Here is an 18,962-nt window from a genome sequence, read left to right on the forward strand (position 1 = left end):
TAACGTTAACACAGGGATCGACGGCAGCCATTATGAATTTCATATCTTGGTAAATGTTCTGAATGTTAGGTGATTTGTTTCTGTAGTACGGTGACCCCTGATTTTTATTGTTGATTTGGTAAGAGAATGGTCAAAAGTTTCATTGAGGAAAGTTTAAAGAGCAAAAGTTTAAGTCTTTCACTTTCGAGGCAAATATTACATTAATCACATAAATGTACATGTATCTGCATGGAAGTTACATATACTACGAAAATTAAAGATAGTTACATTTGAGAAGTTACCTACCATAATAATGAAATACATGCAGCTTTACAGATACATGTATTTTACTTGAAGACAAATTGTACTGACTGAAGAATTTTACGCTTAAACTGACACATATCTCTAATGAATTTTTCTGCAAATTTTGATAATTTTGGACCAAACAGACATACATTTCATTGGCTACACGTTTTTTACCAAATTTTGGCAAAAATCTGAAAAAAATAACAGTAGTTATATTTTATAGGCAACAAAATTTGACTTTGGTACTCAAAGAGTTAATTCCTTTTAAATTCATCTCATTTACAATAGACAATACATTTTTACATTAATAGAAGTGAAAGGCATTGTAAATATTTGCACATATACATACTATTTGATTTTATTTGAAATTTCCTCAATAAGTCAAAGCTAGTAGTTTGCAGCCTGACCCTGGATGAACAGGGATTTAATTATTCAAGTCAGACGATTACCAGGTACGCAAGCAGCTTTACAGATACATGTATTTTACAATGTGATTGAAGAAACCTATAAAAACATTCTTCAATGTACACAAACCCATTTCCCTAGTTCTTTTAAATTATTCAACCTGGAAAAAAATTTCAATCAACCACCTTCTCTTTAAATTGCCTATAAGAATTTAGGTTACAGTATTTTGATGACCTTACAATGAAAACTATGTGTATCTTATATTAGTCCCCTTTGAGTTGCTAGGCTACTTGGTTCTCATCAACAGCATAAATTTGGATGTTTAGGTGTAACCCTTTTCCTGCCAAGTTCATATTTCACCATCAGGTCACGTTCATTAAAACTACTGGAGCACAATATGTCCCATTTTAACAAAAAATTGAACATTTGAAGGCCCCTGAAATCACAGATACCATAAACATGATTTTTTATGGACTAAAGCTGTTGGAACTGACCAAGCCAAATGGGTGGAAATACATATGGTTTCGGCTCAATACTGCTTTTTACTGACTTGGCACATGGGGAAGTGATACTGTCTCACAGGTAAAGGATAAATAAAGATTCCATTTTATTTCATAAGTTGGTTTCAATTTGAATTTTTATCATTTGTGGACGTCATGGGTTGATCCCACACATTAATGAAAACATGTGGGTTGGTTGACAACTCCTTGGTGAGACAAAAATATCTCCGTACAGTTTACATCCTTGTTTTGAAACAAAACCTCAGTCTTAAAATTAGATCTGTCTGTAAACACAGACATCACGAGTGTCCATTGGACTCATTGGAGGTATTTTAGTACCTTTTCCTTAAACACGTCAGGTACCGGTTCATGCATGTTGTTTCGATGTACCAGTTCTGATTTTCTGATGTGGGGAGTGGAGAAATTGATGGCAGACAGCTGTTGGAGATTCCATGTGTTATTTTTATGTACTATTTGTATAAGGAATGACTAACAGTGACTGTAATGGGGATAGAATAGCGTAAGATGTGGTTACAGAAACTTTCTTTTACAAATAAAGGAAATAAATGGGTGTACATTTCAGTGTTGTAATTATACAAATGTTTTTGGGTCAACTTCAGGATAGCTTGAAGATGTCTACAAAAGTGGGAATTCTCCAAATTTTGTGTTGGATGTAATTTTAAACCAAATTAGAATGTTCAATTTATCATCTATACATGAGATTTGATTTATCAAATTATTTCAACTTTCCTCCTGGAATTAGGTGTGATGATTTCAGTATTATACAACAAGACAACACGCTTTCTCTCTCTCTCTCTCTCTCTCTCTCTCTCTGTTTATATATCTACAGCCTGGCGATAGTCTTGGTACATGTATCGTAACTCAAAACTTTTGTGAGTTTTGGGATATCATATCTAATCTATAGAGAGATTCTAAACAATATCTGTTTATATATTCATGTGTACTTTATACATTATTGACTTATATTTATCAATGATTTACAAGAGATTTATTCTATATTTCCTTAAACTATTTTAAAGGTTGAAAACTTCCAAATTTTTTTAGGTATGGTACACTGAATGTTAATACTTTTATTAAAGTTTTGAGGAAACACATGTGTGACTCACATCTGTCAGCTGGATTTCCACATTTCCCTGGATACCACACTACACACGTACATTGTACATCACTGTATACAACAAAGATACCAAAGTCACACCCATCAGTATTTATATATGTATGTACTTATGGTATGTTCCGATAGGCGAGAATCGTGACTTCTGAAATCACATGTGACCATGAATCACAACATCTGTGTGGGTCAAAGTTCATGTGTGGGGTCAAAGTTCATGTGTGGGGTCAAAGTTCATGTTGCTTAAACACATGGGTTCAGGAACACTTCGGAATGGACTTTATCCTTGTAATACAGAGCTCCAGTATTGTCAGTATTTGATTCAAGATGCAACATTGATCAGTCTCTTTCCTTCTATTACATAATGTGTGCTCACTTTTTTGTGTGTTACATCATCATTCGTCAAGGGGACTTTTCAGTGGGCAATGCACATACACATACCGGTACTAGGGACATTGATGACCTTGCAATCACATATACACACATCTGAGTCAATCAAATGGGCCTGATGTAGATGCTCATATCAAATCTAAGTACATCTATTTGCATACACTGCTCCTATGGTATAAGTTGATAAAGTGTCTTGCTGTGTCCTGATTTAATAGCACTGGCAGTACATGTTTGGATGAAACCCATTCGGAAAGTGAAATCTAATCTATTTTTATGTATATCTTGATCACAATTTCTATCATTCACTCATGACTTTTACATAAACCGGGATGAATTAACTTCTTGAAACAAAAACTATAAACAGTGGGAAGACATGGATTCGGAAAGAAAAAAGTTTGCCCTTTCGATATCCTGATCACAATTTCATTCATGTTGTATCAAACACTGATTGTTAGTAAACCATGGGGCTGAATTAACCTCTTGGAACAAAGGTTAGTCACTTAATTGGATGTACATATGTAATGTTTGCATGTAGGTATTTCCAGGTTTTGTACTAGCGTTCACTTCCTGACCTATCTTTCTTCGCAAGAATTTCTAACAACATTCCTTTTCGTCGATCTGAGATGCTTTCACATAATTCAGGGCTTTACATGAGTGTACTAAGCCTGGCTGTAACATTATAAAGATGAAACACAGTATACGCAACATTACTATAACTATGTGTCTGTACGTATGAATGGTCACATGTTAATGTACATGTTCAATGCAGGTGAATGTCTGTGTGTCTCCTTGAACTTGGTATGAAAACTGAGTTGACCCTGACATGTCCTGATGTATATTAATCAACAAAACATTATCTATTATACACACATAAAAGGTGCTGAAATGATTGTAAATGCACACCGTTCAATGTATATGTAACTTAGATGACTACAAAAAAATAAATAAAAAAATATTTTAATAAAATAAATAAAGTAAGAAATATTGCATTGCTGTACAAAGTTTAAATCTGTTTTCAGACATTGACTAACATTGTTGACTTACATTACTTGACATAAGCAAATATGACCTTTGATGAATATTTTCCTATTTTCTGATCAAAGCCCATCATATGATCAGATCCATGGAGCCACCTTATTTGACAACCCTTGAGACAAAAAACGCGACTTGAATATCCTGCAATTTCTTGTTGCCATTTTGTTTCACCTTCCCTGGCTATCAGAGAGACTATAGCAATCATAAGATAAAGATCTGATAATGGAACGGTACACTCACTAGTGTAATAGGAAACAGCAAACAGGCCATAAATTTCTCCTTGCTGTCATTGGGTAATAGGACAGTTGATACAGATGACAAGTACTGCATGTGATCCAAGTGGCCATTCTGCAAGCACATGGTATACATGTATATATTTGATTGATTCAATGCCAGTGTTTGTGGTTAAAGGTTAATATCTGTTTGACCAAGAGGGCTTGCCCTTGTTTGTTAAAATTACAGTCAACATGGAATGACAGTCACATGGTAGATACATCTGAATTTAACCCTTTGCCGCAATTTTTTCCCTCCAAAATTTTAGTGCAACATTTTACCAGTTTTTATGATTTTTTCTGTAATTTTTTTATAATTTTTGGATTGAATGGACATCACTTTTCATTGGCTACACTTTTTGATCAAATTTTTGGGAAAACTTTGTAAAAAATTCACTGGATTTTATTTTATAAAGGCGACAAAAATTGACTTTGGTGCTCCAAGTGTTATTAATGGCAGTGGCAGGTACATGAAGGCACCACCTTCAGATCTAAACCTACTGCCACGCTTTCACATCTTCCCTGCATCTACACGTACTACAAAGGAACAAGTCATCGTTGATGACACAGTCCCCACTTGTTAATGGGTACTTTGATTACATGTCCTCAGAGAGGATAGAGTCCTCTTCATTAATTAGGTCTGTGATAAAAATACTTTGATACAGATGGCGCTCAATGGCCAAGAATGAGTTCCATGGTGATGAAAACATAAAACCAATGTAGGCCACCATCCTAAAGTTCAGAAAATGAGTCAACTAGGAATTAATCAACAGGATGTTGCAAAACATTTTTGCATACAATTCTAACACTTGACAGATTATCACTGGTACCATATTTGAGACATGCCCAAGTTTTGGCTAAGGACAGGAAAAATTGTAACAAAATGGCTGCCATGCAGCCATATTGGATCATATCATGAAACAAATTGACATACATATGTATGACATAGGTTAATGTCCTTGTACCAACTTTGAATAAAATCGGTTGAGATATGCCTGAGAGTATTATGGCTCTGTACATGAAAAATCGTAACAAAATGGCCGCAAGGCAGCCATATTGGATCGTATCACATAACAAATTGACATGCATATGTATGACATTAGTCAATCTCCTTGTACCAACTTTGAATAAAATCGGTTGAAACATATCTGAGTTATGGCTCTGTACATGAAAACATCGTAATAAAATGGCTGCCTAGCGGCCATATTGGATCGTATCACATAACAAATTGACGTATATATCTATGACATAGGTCAATGTCCTTGTACCAACTTTGAATAAAATCGGTTGAAATATGTCTGAGTTATGGCTCTGTATATGAACAAATTGTAATAAAATGGCCACACAGCAGCCATATTGGATCGTATCACAAACAAATTGTCGTGCATATCTATGACATTGGTCAATGTCCTTGTACCAACTTTGAATAAAATCGGTTAAAACATGTCTGAATTATGGCTCTGTATATGAAAAAATTGTAATAAAATGGCCGTCTGGCGGCCATATTGGATCGTATCACAAAACAAATTGACGTGCATATCTATGACATTAGTCAATCTCCTTGTACCAACTTTGAATAAAATCAGTTGAAACATGTCTGAGTTATGGCTCTATACATGAAAAAATCGTAATAAAATGGCCGCCTGGCAGCCATATTGGATCGTATCACAAAACAAATTGACGTGCATATCTATGACATTGGTCAATGTCCTTGTACCAACGTTGAATAAAATCGGTTGAAACATGTCTGAGTTATGGCTCTGTACATGAAAAAATCGTAATAAAATGGCCGCCTGGCGGCCATATTGGATCGTATCACAAAACAAATCGACGTGCATCTGTATGACATATGTAGTAATCCTTGTACCAAGTTTGAATGAAATCGCTTCTTGCATCTCTGAGATATCTGCGTGAACGGACGCACGCACGCACACACGCACGCACGCACGCACGCACGCACGCACGCACATGACCAAACCTATAAGTCCCCCCGGACGGTGTCCGTGGGGACTAACAAGGAGCAGCCACAGACAACACAAATGAGAAATAATGCTGAAAGCATTAACAGTGTAAATATTCTGACTGAGAGGCTGAAAAGTTCAGTATTTCCAGGGCACAACTCAATAGTGTTTACACTGATAGTCACAGATTGCAAATCTGCAGTAGCAGAATTTGTTCTCTCAATCTGACTTGTGACTTCAATTCTCTAAATTATTCAAAGCACGCAACCAGGGTACACACAGCGGATGAGGCTCTGGATTTTCTCTGCTCTGCCCTTTTTTTTGATGAATCACCTGGACTTGTGTAATGACACAGCGGCTAGGTTTACTGGCACCGATGTTAGAGACAGTCTTTTGAGTCACAAACCGATCGGTAATTCCCTCTGGAGTGCGCGCCTGTTCAAACTTACAACAGAATAATGGCAAAATTACTCTGCAAAGCTAATAGCAATACTGGAAGTTGGCGTCAAGACTGAACAAAGCAAATCTATCAAATATTTGACATGTATGCAAATAAGTCCTCTTTTTCGTGGCATGCAACAATATAAAGAAATAATTCTGAAATGCCGAAGATCGATATTTTGCACAAATTTTTATAAAGTGATTATGATTGCAAATGAAATTATTTCTAGTTGATAAAAATGGTCAAATGCTGTAAAATTTTGTAATGCAATTTATTTACCAAACAATCATACAGTTCACACACAGTTTTATCTCTTTAAATGTGTAGAAGTTCACCTTTAGATGTACTTGATTGATGACTGAATAAAAGGGGATTTAATCCTTTTAAATTTCAGGTCATTCCAAATTGACATAAAAATCCAGGTACCTTGAAGATTGCTCTCACACACTATCAGGCCAAGATATTCAAATCACCAGGTGTTAATGTGCGTCCAGCCTGACAAGTCAGTCAAACTTTCATTATTGTATGTTTTTAGATGTTTACGTGTGGTCAACTCTGTTTAAGGGACACTGGCTGTAATTTTTGAAAAAGTTCCCAACATATTTGTTCTATAAAACTAATATATTTTCCCATTTTTTGCTGTGCATTATGTTGCAGTGAAAAGTGTTATAGCCAACAGGCAAAATGCGTTGTTTACAATAGACAATGCTATTGTTGACAATGCTATTGTTGAAATATGACTTCTAGTCCAGACGTAATTCTATTGTCTACAATTAAAAATTGGACAATCCTCTATGGGTTGCTACTGGCAACATCACAAGATATTGCAAGTATTTATTGATATGACATTTCAATTTATCACAAGTCATATTAACATAATAACTATTTTGATTAGATAAGGGGTTGTGTAAACATGGATTCACTAATGCTTGAATTTTTTTCAATCCATCATCTAACAGGCAAGCACCAGTAATTAGAGGATGAGGTACCCATCACCACTACCCAATTGTGCAATGCGGAGTATCCATACAGGTTAAAACCCATTTACAGGATGAGGTACCCATCACCCACTGCCCAATTGTGCAATGCGGAGTATCCATACAGGTTAAAACCCATTTACAGGATGAGGTACCCATCACCCACTACCCAATTGTGCAATGAGGAGTATCCATACAGGTAAAACCCATTTACAGGATGAGGTACCCATCACCCACTACCCAATTGTGCAATGAGGAGTATCCATACAGGTTAAAACCCATTTACAGGATGAGGTACCCATCACCCACTACCCAATTGTGCAATGAGGAGTATCCATACAGGTTAAAACCCATTTACAGGATGAGGTACCCATCACCCACTACCCAATTGTGCAATGAGGAGTATCCATACAGGTTAAAACCCATTTACAGGATGAGGTACCCATCACCCACTACCCAATTGTGCAATGAGGAGTATCCATACAGGTTATTGCCCATTTACAGGATGAGGTACCCATCAACCACTACCCAATTGTGCAATGAGGAGTATCCATACAGGTTAAAGCCCATTTACAGGATGAGGTACCCATCACCCACTACCCAATTGTGCAATGAGGAGTATCCATACAGGTTAAAGCCCATTTACAGGATGAGGTACCCATCACCCACTACCCAATTGTGCAACTAGGAGTATCCATACAGGTTAAAGCCCATTTACAGGATGAGGTACCCATCATCCACTACCCAATTGAGCAATGAGGAGTATCCATACAGGTTAAAACCCATTTACAGGATGAGGTACCCATCACCCACTACCCAATTGTGCAATGAGGAGTATCCATACAGGTTAAAGCCCATTTACAGGATGAGGTACCCATCACCCACTACCCAATTGTGCAATGAGGAGTATCCATACAGGTTATTGCCCATTTACAGGATGAGGTACCCATCACCCACTACCCAATTGTGCAATTAGGAGTATCCATACAGGTTATTGCCCATTTACAGGATGAGGTACCAGTACATGTACCCATCACCCACAACCAATTTGAGCAATGAAGAGTAAAGTGCCTTGTTCAAGGTCACAACACAGTGCTGGAGTCTCAAACTCACCATCCTTTGACAGCGAGTCTGCCACTCTGCACGTGGTGTTGAACTCGCTATCCTCCGATATTGAGACAGGTAGCCTAACCATTGCCCAGAGGTGCCTCCCACATTCTCTAATATCATGAATTGCTACTTGCCTCTTTTGTGCAAAAATACATTTACTTGATTCACAGTGAAATGAAGTTAGCAATATTACTGTGGATGGAAGCATATGTACTTATTTTTTATTTGCCCACAGCACAAGTCAGAAACACAGACTACATGCATGTGTATTGTTGCTGCTCGCATGCATGACAGTACATGTATTGATGAAGTTCCATAATTGTATTTGCACTGCTGTCAATAAAATTCTATCTTTAACATCGAATTCCCTGTCGACGGGAAGTGGCTAACATACCTGCAAGTGGCAGGATATATGAAATTCAATAATTTTATTTGTTGTCAATAAAATTTTACTGTAAACATTGAATTTCCTGTTGATTGCAAGTGGACTATGATCTACAGAGTATTATAATTTGTTACTAATTACAGAAATTAATGAGAATCTCTCCCTACTAATCAACCATAATTAGAAAGTAATGAAAAAGCAATTTTCACACAAGTACAAGTATTATTATTGGTTTCTCTTCTGAGGGTTGAATTCTGTGGAAGTCTGACATACTTTACACATTTGGCAAAGTTGAAATTTGACTCAAAGAGCAACATGCATGATTTTACACGTATCCCTATCGTAAATTACTTAATATTTATTTATATGATAATTAACAGAGGATTTGATGTATGGCAAATTATACGTGTGTAATGTTTCATTGTATTCATAACAGACCATGTTGTGACAGACATGTATTTGGAGCAGAATATACATAATAGTGTACAATATATATATATATATATATATATATATATATATATATATATATATATATATATATATATATATATATATATATATATATATATATATATATATATATATATATACCGGTATTTGGTAAACTTGACCCTATAGGTCACCAAAAAAGGATGCTGACCTGCTGCACACATTTACTGCTGCAACTTGCTAATACATATATTATAATTAGCCCGTGAACCAAACTGGACCCAACCTCCCTTACAACAACAATTTGGTTTTCATAGGGGACTTTCCATACACTGAACCGAATAGGAATCCCTAAGATTACATTGATTTGTACATTTTTTTCTGACTGGACGCAGTAATCTTCAGTGTAGCACCTTTTAGAGCTATTCATGACTGAATACTATATACAATGCCTGATTTATCCCCGCACCACCATGGTTTGTCCCAAACCAATTGTTATCAATGTTGAGTGTGTAGACCTGTTTGCAGGGAATTGGGGTGAACAGAATAAGCCCTGTGTTTGATCGCTTGAAAGCATTACTGTTCATAAATTATTGGAACTAGCATAAATAAAATTATGAGATGGAAATGGAATGACTAATCACATGTTTGAGGGTGAGGCCCTTTTCATGTTCTACTAAATTGATCTATTTCTAAATGTAAATTCTGTGCTGTGCTCTGTTCCCATGTTTGGCACTATAAATATACCTACTGAAGTTAAGGAATGGAAAAACCTTGACATTTTAAAGGATGGGCAACACCACTAAACCAGCTGCGGAAAGCTTTGCTGTATCAAACGCCAACTGTCCAACTCTTCGTCAAGTGTAGGAAATTAACTGCCTGTAATCGGCAATCTGCATCTGTTCAGCGGAAGACAAATGTCCAATGTACAGATGTTTTTATGGAGTGACCGTGCATAAAGAGGCATATTCCTGATGAAACTGAACAGAAAGCAGATTGCTTTGACTACGATGTACATGTAGTTATGATTCAATGCAAAATAAAGGCTTGCAAAGTGTGAATTCGATACATGTAGGTACTCACACGGGGCAAAGCTTCACCTTGAGAAATAGATGTACCTTGCTGTGATCTGCCCACGTATCTGTGAATTTTTTAAGGATACGGTGGCCTTTTCAAAATTATAGTTTTTATATACAGCTTCCTTGTTATATCGTCATTTTGTCGTCTTACTTAAATCCTATGTGGCCATCAGTAAATTTCATTGGTAGTCCTGTAAGTCACTTTGTTTTCCATTTTCTAAAACTGGCAGTAAACGAAATTTGTTGTAATCTGAGAAGCTGCATCCCAGAGAAAGACACACAGATGACAACTTTTCAGGATGGCCTTTGTAATAAAATGAGTTTTGAATGATATACACATGACAGATTAAAAATTGATATTGATTTCAAAAAAATTCAAACAGTAACCTACCTACAGCAAGTTGCAACAAGTCATCGTTGATGACACAGTCCGCTTGTCCATTTTGTTATAATCATTGGTGTCTAGGTAGCTGTGGTCTAGGTCGCTGTGGAATGACATTGATGCAATGGGTGCATCAGGCCTGTGACTTGCATAATAAAGTAATCTGAGGAACGTGTAATAAATGACTCATCTCTGCCGGTAATGACCACTGAAGGAACTTTTGATTACATCACACATAACGATGCCCTCACTGCCTCTAGTGTCATGACGGCACATACTATACACATGGTTTGGTGGAATTTTCGAAATGCTATGGGATTGGGTATGTTGTTGTAATCAGCCATTTCGGATCATATAATGAAACAATTTAATGTGCACAGAATGCAGCCATAGTATTTTATCTTCGTATCACGTTTGAACAAAATCAGTCAATCGAGGGACAGTGACCTATGTTTATGTTTCAAAGACATAAAAAAATCACACCAAAATTGAAATCAAATGGCTGTCTCTTGACCATATGGATCATAGCACAAAATTAGTAGACATGCATATGTATGCAATAGTACTTTATCTTTGTACCAAGTCTCAACAACATTAATTAAGGAATATTGCATATGATTAAGAGATATTGGAAAAAATTTACAATCTGGCAGCCATATTGGAACATGTCACGAAGTAAATTGACATGTATGCCATAGTGCTTGATCTTTGTGCCAAGTTTGGACAAAATGGGTGTAATGACCTTTGAATTATGCTTCAAAGACATGCAAATTCCAACAAAATGGCAGTTCTGCAGCCATATTGGATCCTATCGCAAGGTTAATTGATACATGCATATGCATGCCATAGTACGTGCTTTGCCTTTGTGCCAAGTTTGAACAAAATCGGTTCAAGGATGTTTGAGTTACGGTTCAAAGACATGAAAAAATCGCAAAAAAATGGCCACCTGTCAGCCATATTGGATCATTTCACAAAATAAATTGGGTTCATATGAAGGGCATAGTGTTTTGCTTTTGTGCCAAATTTGAACAGAATCGGTTCAAGAATGTCTGAGTTATGGTCCATAGACATGAAAAATCGCAACAAAATGGCCGCCTCACGCCCATATTGGATCGTATCGCAATATAATTTGACATGCATGTGTAGGCCATAGTGTTATGCCTTTGTGCCAAGTTTGAACAGAATCGGTTCAAGGATGTTTGAGTTATGGTTCAAAGACATGAAAAATCGCAAACAAAATGGCCGCCTTGCGGCCATATTGGATCGTATCGCAAACTAATTTGACATGCACATGTAGGCCATAGTGTTATGCCTTTGTGCCAAGTTTGAACAGAATCTGTTCAAGGATGTCTGAGTTATGGTCCAAAGACATGAAAAATTGCAACAAAATGGCCGCCTCGCGCCCATATTGGATTATATCGCAAAATTATTTGACATGGATATGAAAGCCATAGTGTTATGCCTTTGTGCCAAGTTTGAACATAATCTGCTCAAGGATGTCTGAGTTGTGGTCCAAAGACATGAAAAATCGCAACAAAATGGCCGCCTCGCGGCCAAATTCGATCGTATCACAAATAAATCGACGTGCATCTGTAGGTCATAGTGCTATGCCTTTGTGCCAAGTTTGAACGAAATTGGTTAAGCAGTGTCTGAGAAACTGTTGATGACGGACGGACGGACGGATGGACGCACAGACGGGACCCAATCTATAAGTCCCCGCCGGACTTCGTCCGCGGGGACTAATAACTATAGTATCTAAGTGTATAAAATGTTATCAATCTACACGTGACAGAGAAAATTGGAGGAAGGCAGAAAATATAATTACCTGAGATTGGCAAAGTTTTGGCTGTAAAAACCAAGGAAAAAGTACCAAAACACATAATGCTGAGGTTTTTAGAAATACAATTCACCTGGCAGCCGATGGATTTTAGTCTCAGTATATGACACCAAATTTTCAATGAGGTGAGAGAATTTTCCATATCCCTGCATAAATAATAATGGATGTATTGGAAGTGAAAAAATTAATATATAATGTTTGAATAGATGAGAAAGAGATTATATAATTAGTTGAAACACAGAAATTCAGAGGATGCATTTTAAGTATTATGTATATGAATTACGGTAGGAATCTAGGTCAGAGATCATGTGTGTGTACAGTGTGTAAAGGAAGACAAATCTATGTATGGCTGAAAGTGTATGTTTCACTATTGCACACTGTCAGATGAGATGATAGCGTCTTCAGTGTCTTAACCAGGAGAACAAGGTGATTTAGTGTCTTGCTAGGATGATACCCAGTAGATGTTTTTGATTTGTTGTTTATTGTCTGCGTTTTGTACACCTGAGATCAGAATTGGATACCTTGGAGACAGTGTGCAGCCATCCGTAGAACATCGCGTCATCAGTGATAATTTGACTGGAGAATTTAAAACATTCATTTGTACCTGTCCTGAACAGTATTTCACCTTTTTACACTCAAAAAAAAAAGACAATTTATACATGCATGCAATATTGATTGAAATTTTGCAGTCTGACTGTACCAATCTTTAATTAATAAATTCTAGAAGTTTTGCTCAAAGAATTCAGGCATCTTGTATCAAATTCACTGCTCAATTACCTAAGTTGTACATAGCCCCTGACAAGTACATACACATTTCACAACACATTAAAGACTGATTATCTGCACACAGACAGGAGACAGTAGAGGAAGAGGAGAGAACTGCTGGTTGGAAATGTATACATTGTGCATGTACACAGACATAATGTAGCGGGACTAACGGTACAAAAAATATGTTAAATGTTGAAGAGATTTGACAAAGGCAGTAGCAGTGAGCTTTCAATATTACTGCTAGTGATGTTATCGTCTATACACATGTTGTAAGAGTTGTGGCTAAAATTACAGAAATGTATGGACCACTTTCCAGTCTTCCTTTCTTTCCCGTAGACAGGAAGATTTGTCGCTCAAGGCAGGGCTATACCCTTCAACTGAAGGGTACAGCCTTGAAGATTTGTGCGTTGGATCTTCCGGTTTACATGTACCTTCCTGCATTCATAATTTTCATTGCTCCCTTCACCATAATAAGGAGTTGTAGTTCACAATGACCAGGCTGCATTTTGATGAAAGTACAATGTATGGCCAATGTTTGGTCAATACAGCAGGCTGCTTGAACCCTTTTATTTACAAAAAATGCCTTAATTATTTCATTATGAATTAAGAATGAGGAAAATATTTTAAACGCAAGTTTTAAATTTATTTCCGTCAAAGAGGTAAAATGTTTGAATGTTTTCTGTACAATTTTTGTTAAAATGACAATCACAAAGTCTAAAATGCACATTCTATGATGAATGTTCTGTAAGTGGACAAAAAATTTCCCTTGGTTAAGGGAGTTTCCCCTGGTGGTTATCACCGTCTTTGAAATGTAGATTTCACTTCACATTTTAGATGTGCGACACGTAGACAGATACTACAACAGAGAACATTCAGAAAGCCTTGTTTTGAAATCAGTCATGATGTGCTAAGCCTGGGATCAGAGTGCAACATGAAAGTAATTTGTAATGGACACCCACTTACAGCCACATGATTGCTGTTGTGTTATAGGGTGAAGAAGCCCTGTAAAATTGAATGACATACGATGTAAATAAATAGGTTTCATTACATTTGTAAATTTTCTGGTGATCAGTGACTAGCATTCAGTAAGCCTGTCACCTCTGTTTTGCAGTGGACAGGTCCATCTATCCTACGGAAAACAATATGAATGTGTCAACAGATCACCTAATACAAGTGAGGACGAGAAGCTGAAGTGATGAGAATTTATGAGTTTATGAAATAGACAGGTAAACGGAATGCCAAATGAAAAGGTCTCATAGAGAGCAGAATTGTGTCACTGATGAACATGAGATGCCTTAGAGTAAAGTCGTGAAAGTCTGTAATACTTAAACTTGGCAAAATAAAATTTCTTATACATGTACAACAACCTAGTTTCTTCGGTAAATTTCGATCACTTAGAAAACGGATTTGGATGAAAGAGTTTCTTTTCTCTCGGTCAATGCATTAAAAATCTTGATATACCTACAAAGGTACATCATGTAAGCTCTGTCACGACAAAAACTTGACATAATTTTTTTCTCCTGCAAACTGGGTCAAAACATAAAGTAGATAAGGCATGGTCGAGTGCCCAGGTCAAAAAAGGTAATACATGTTCTAAGATTCAAAACCACGAAACTGGTTCTTTCTTCACTTTCTATCACCTACAGCGGTTACAGTCTGTGTTTGTAATTTTATATCATAAATTTATATACAGAGTGAAATGCAAAACTTCTGTTTGTAAATTTTGTAATTCAAATGTATGTACATGTACGTACACAGTGCACTGCAAAATGTCTTTTTTATATCTGATTGCCCTGGGCATACATGTACAATTGAAAAGCTGTATGTGTACGTGTGTGTATGTGTGTGGGGGGCGGGGTGTTTCAAGTCTGCAGTTGAGTTTAGTAATCATATAATACAGGTAAATGGCTGGTTGAGTAAGGTACGTATTTGCTCCTACTTGCCACATATACTGCATAAATGTAAATGCAGTAACACATCAAGTGGAACTGCAGTGACATAGCTAGTCAACCGTGTTACTGGCTTCTTGGTCCATAAGAAAAGACATTTGTGTGACTTCACTGGCAGCGTTTAACACCACAATTGGCACAAAGACAGCCACATTCCAATTCTACTTCGGAAACCACTGCACTGACATGTACCTTTATCATACACAGCAACAAGTTTACATCATCTCCTTGAAGTTGCATATTCCTGTTTTTTCATAATTTTGTTTACAAACATTTCTAAAGGTCCACCTCCTGTTATTTTTTATGCATATTCCTATAGTTTTGTTCTGTTTGACAGCAAACTAACCTTTTCCCCCAAAATAATGTAAACTTTTCTTATGTTTGGCTTGTCAATACTGTCTGTGGATGCATTAAAAGTTCATTTCCTATGTTATTGTTGACATTACATTTTTAGTTGGGACAAGGATTCACTTGTCAAAAATAACATCGTATATTGTACACAATACCTTACACACTGCTTCAACATACATGAACATACATTGTATGTAGATGCATGCCTTGCTTCTTGTGGAGCAACGACGACAGACCTTCAAAGTGCATGGGTTGAAAATCAGAAATGAACATGATTTGACCCTTTCACCACTATGGTTTGTCCAAATCCTTGTTTTCTACGGTAAAGTTGGACCTGTATACAGGGAACTGGGGTGAAAGGGTTTAAAACATCAGGCTCTGTGGGTTGCACTCAGAAATCATTAAATTTTTCGCCTATTGTCTTTTGTTTACTTTATTCCAAGGTCAATCAATGAGCACTGGCATTAATTATCAATAAATTAGACAATTAAAAATACTACAGCCAAAAGAAAATACTAGATCGTGATGCCAGTATGTTGTTGCAGGTTACAGGTTCATCCACTCTGTGCACCAAAATTTACATGGTTCAACCGTTCATGGACCCCTGGTTTCTATTATCGTTTTTGAAAGAGAATAGTTTTAAGTTTTCTTGGGAGTTTGATCAACACTTTAACTTTGAGGTGCATACTACATTACTTGATGATAATAGTCAGTCCCTTACAGTGACAAATCACATTAGATTGTTACACTATCTCAGTCAAACAACAATATTTAAATATCTGTCTGGTTCAGTCACAATCACTGATGATAGTAGTTTTGATTTAGTGCTCTGCTATGGGTAACACAGTATTTTCAATTTCTTTATCTTGCAACTCTATGGGGGAAATAGAATTATAGATGTACATGTATGGACACTTTCTTACAAAGTGTGACATGGAAGACATGCTGTTGTTTATAAGGAAAGACAAAAGATTAACCAGGAAATCAGCTAGGATAACGATCACATGTACTGAAGTTTCTCATTATGTAACACTACCGGTATGGATGCTATTTCACAAAAAGTCATGAGGAAAGAAGTCACATTTCCTGAGGGAGACCATGACTTCAGAAAAAGGACTGTGTCTACACTACAACAGACTTCAGCTACATGTGTGCTGCCCTACCTGCGTATGTACCAATATTTCAGATATATTTGGACAGGCTCTGCTCCATTTCCTGTGCTTGCACAGTACCAGTGTAAAATCACGGTCCCTCCACAAAGTGGAGGACCGGTGTAAAATAAATGAACAAGAACTGACCCAATGTGACATATCAACCCTTGGCTTAAACAGTTGCTACTGAACCACGGCTGTGGAAATAGAAGCTAGTATATATGGCATCTACATGTACATGTGAGCATCCACATGCCCTAATGGTGGTTCTATGGGAGACGTCTACATGTATCCCATGCCTGTCAACTTGATCTAGATGCTTTCAGGCTGAGAGAGTCTCTGTGATAATGCTATTTCCTTTCCTTTGTGGGGGAAAAAAATTTGAAAATTGAAGTGGAAAGTCTGATTCTCAAAGATAACTTAATGTAGATGGGAACATAGCACTTAAGACATGGGAACTGTTTAAATGCAATGTGGAATACGGTTGATGCTTTTGGTCACTTAACTTTGAGTGTCTGTGAATAGTCGGGGTCAGGAGGGGGAATTTCGATGGGTAAGTCTGAGTCTGATTAAACATAATATTACACTGAATTCATGTTTATGCCCTTTCCTGGACTCAGCTCTGGAGCTCCATGTAAGAACAATGCCTCTAAACTCTGCTGAAAGAGATGAAATGGATTGCAGATGGGGTAATTATACCCACAGTCAGCAATCACTCTTAAATTGTTCTTCATTGAGCTGGCTCCCATTGTTCGTTGGCTTTTAGTGGCCAAATGCATTTACCGATATATATCTAAATATGCAGACTGTCTGAAATACCAGTACTTTGTTGGCTACAACTTGGGGGGGGGGGACTTGAAAAAACCGGGGGAGGGGGTAATTCATTTGAACAATGGCTATATAAACTAGTGCACTATGAAGCTTTGAATGTAAAGATACCATATCTGTTAATGAGAAGATCTTGAGTTACTAACACTTCGTAGTTGAATTAGATTCAAATTTCGTTTCATGCCTTCCGTCCAGTGTTACGTTCACACAGTCCAGAGGGACTCTGGTTTACAAAACCCACAATCAAGACCTGTCTGGTTTACAAATCGTTGTCAGTTGAATCGCTGCTTCAATTCCCATAGTTGAATAAAGATCAAGACACTTACTATAAGAAGAAAAGAGCACTTCGGCTTATTATACGTTCAAGGTCAAATTTACTCCTGAGTTTTCCTCTGATTCAGAGGCCCTTATTGTCTGCCTGCTGCAACTAGGCGATGGTCTACTCCTGTTCCGGTTTTAACTTGTCAGTGAACAGTTGTATCACACCAATAGTACACAATGGTTTCAGCATAACAGTGAAACCAAAAATTACAAAGACAAGTAGCGTTGTACCAAAAGTACATACTAGCTACTGTCAGCCCCTATGTGCACCCTTCTGTACGATCACGATGTAGGCGCGGGGCTAAAGACGATTTAGGATGAGACCGTGTTGGCAATGCGTACACCCTGCACCGCACATACTTACAAGGCAGCACATACAAACGAACACACTATCGCTGACACATTGTGACAGCTACAAACTTCAATCCTTACAGTTGCTGGAGAATCCAAGCAGCACGTACATTACTGAAAATAAAGAAGTATTCTACTCACCAGTACAGACTTTCTCTAAACAGATTAAATTTGCGTGTTTAGTGTCAGAATAAAGTCTCTTTTGGTGCGTTATTTCGACACAGCACCGCCTTTTCGTCACTCATGGCCACCGCCGCGCCGACGTTCTGTATCAGATAACTTTTGAGCTAGTATTTGCATACGTAATAGGTCAACGTCGTGTCAAAGGTCAAATCTTGCATACGCTCCCAGTAAAGCACACGCTTAATTGCTTAATGAACATGTTAATTCCTGCAGGAAGACTTAAACGTATGATTTTTAGAAACTTTGAATAGTTGCCTGCTATAGATGCATTTGTATTCCATCCCGAGATCCACGACAAATATCAACGGGATTGTTTATTTTTGAAGGGGACTGAGTGTAACATGTTTTTGACAGTCACAAGATTGAAAAATTGAAACCTTAATATACTTATCACAATAAAATTAAAGAGTTTAAAATATTAAAAAGTTCAATAATT

At 37.1% G+C, this 18,962-nt stretch overlaps 1 protein-coding gene across 1 annotated transcript in view; it reads right to left on the reverse strand.

The window, feature by feature from the left end:
• LOC139131186 (xylosyl- and glucuronyltransferase LARGE1-like) overlaps positions 1-18,619 on the reverse strand; it is a 65,805-nt gene extending 47,186 nt beyond the window's left edge. The window contains 1 exon segment of the mRNA XM_070697160.1: positions 18,485-18,619. The gene's annotated coding sequence lies outside the window, so the exon portion shown is untranslated.
• Between the last annotated feature and the right edge of the window lie 343 nt (positions 18,620-18,962).

Source organism: Ptychodera flava, chromosome 1, assembly GCF_041260155.1.
Source record: "Ptychodera flava strain L36383 chromosome 1, AS_Pfla_20210202, whole genome shotgun sequence".
Classification (NCBI taxonomy): domain Eukaryota; kingdom Metazoa; phylum Hemichordata; class Enteropneusta; family Ptychoderidae; genus Ptychodera; species Ptychodera flava.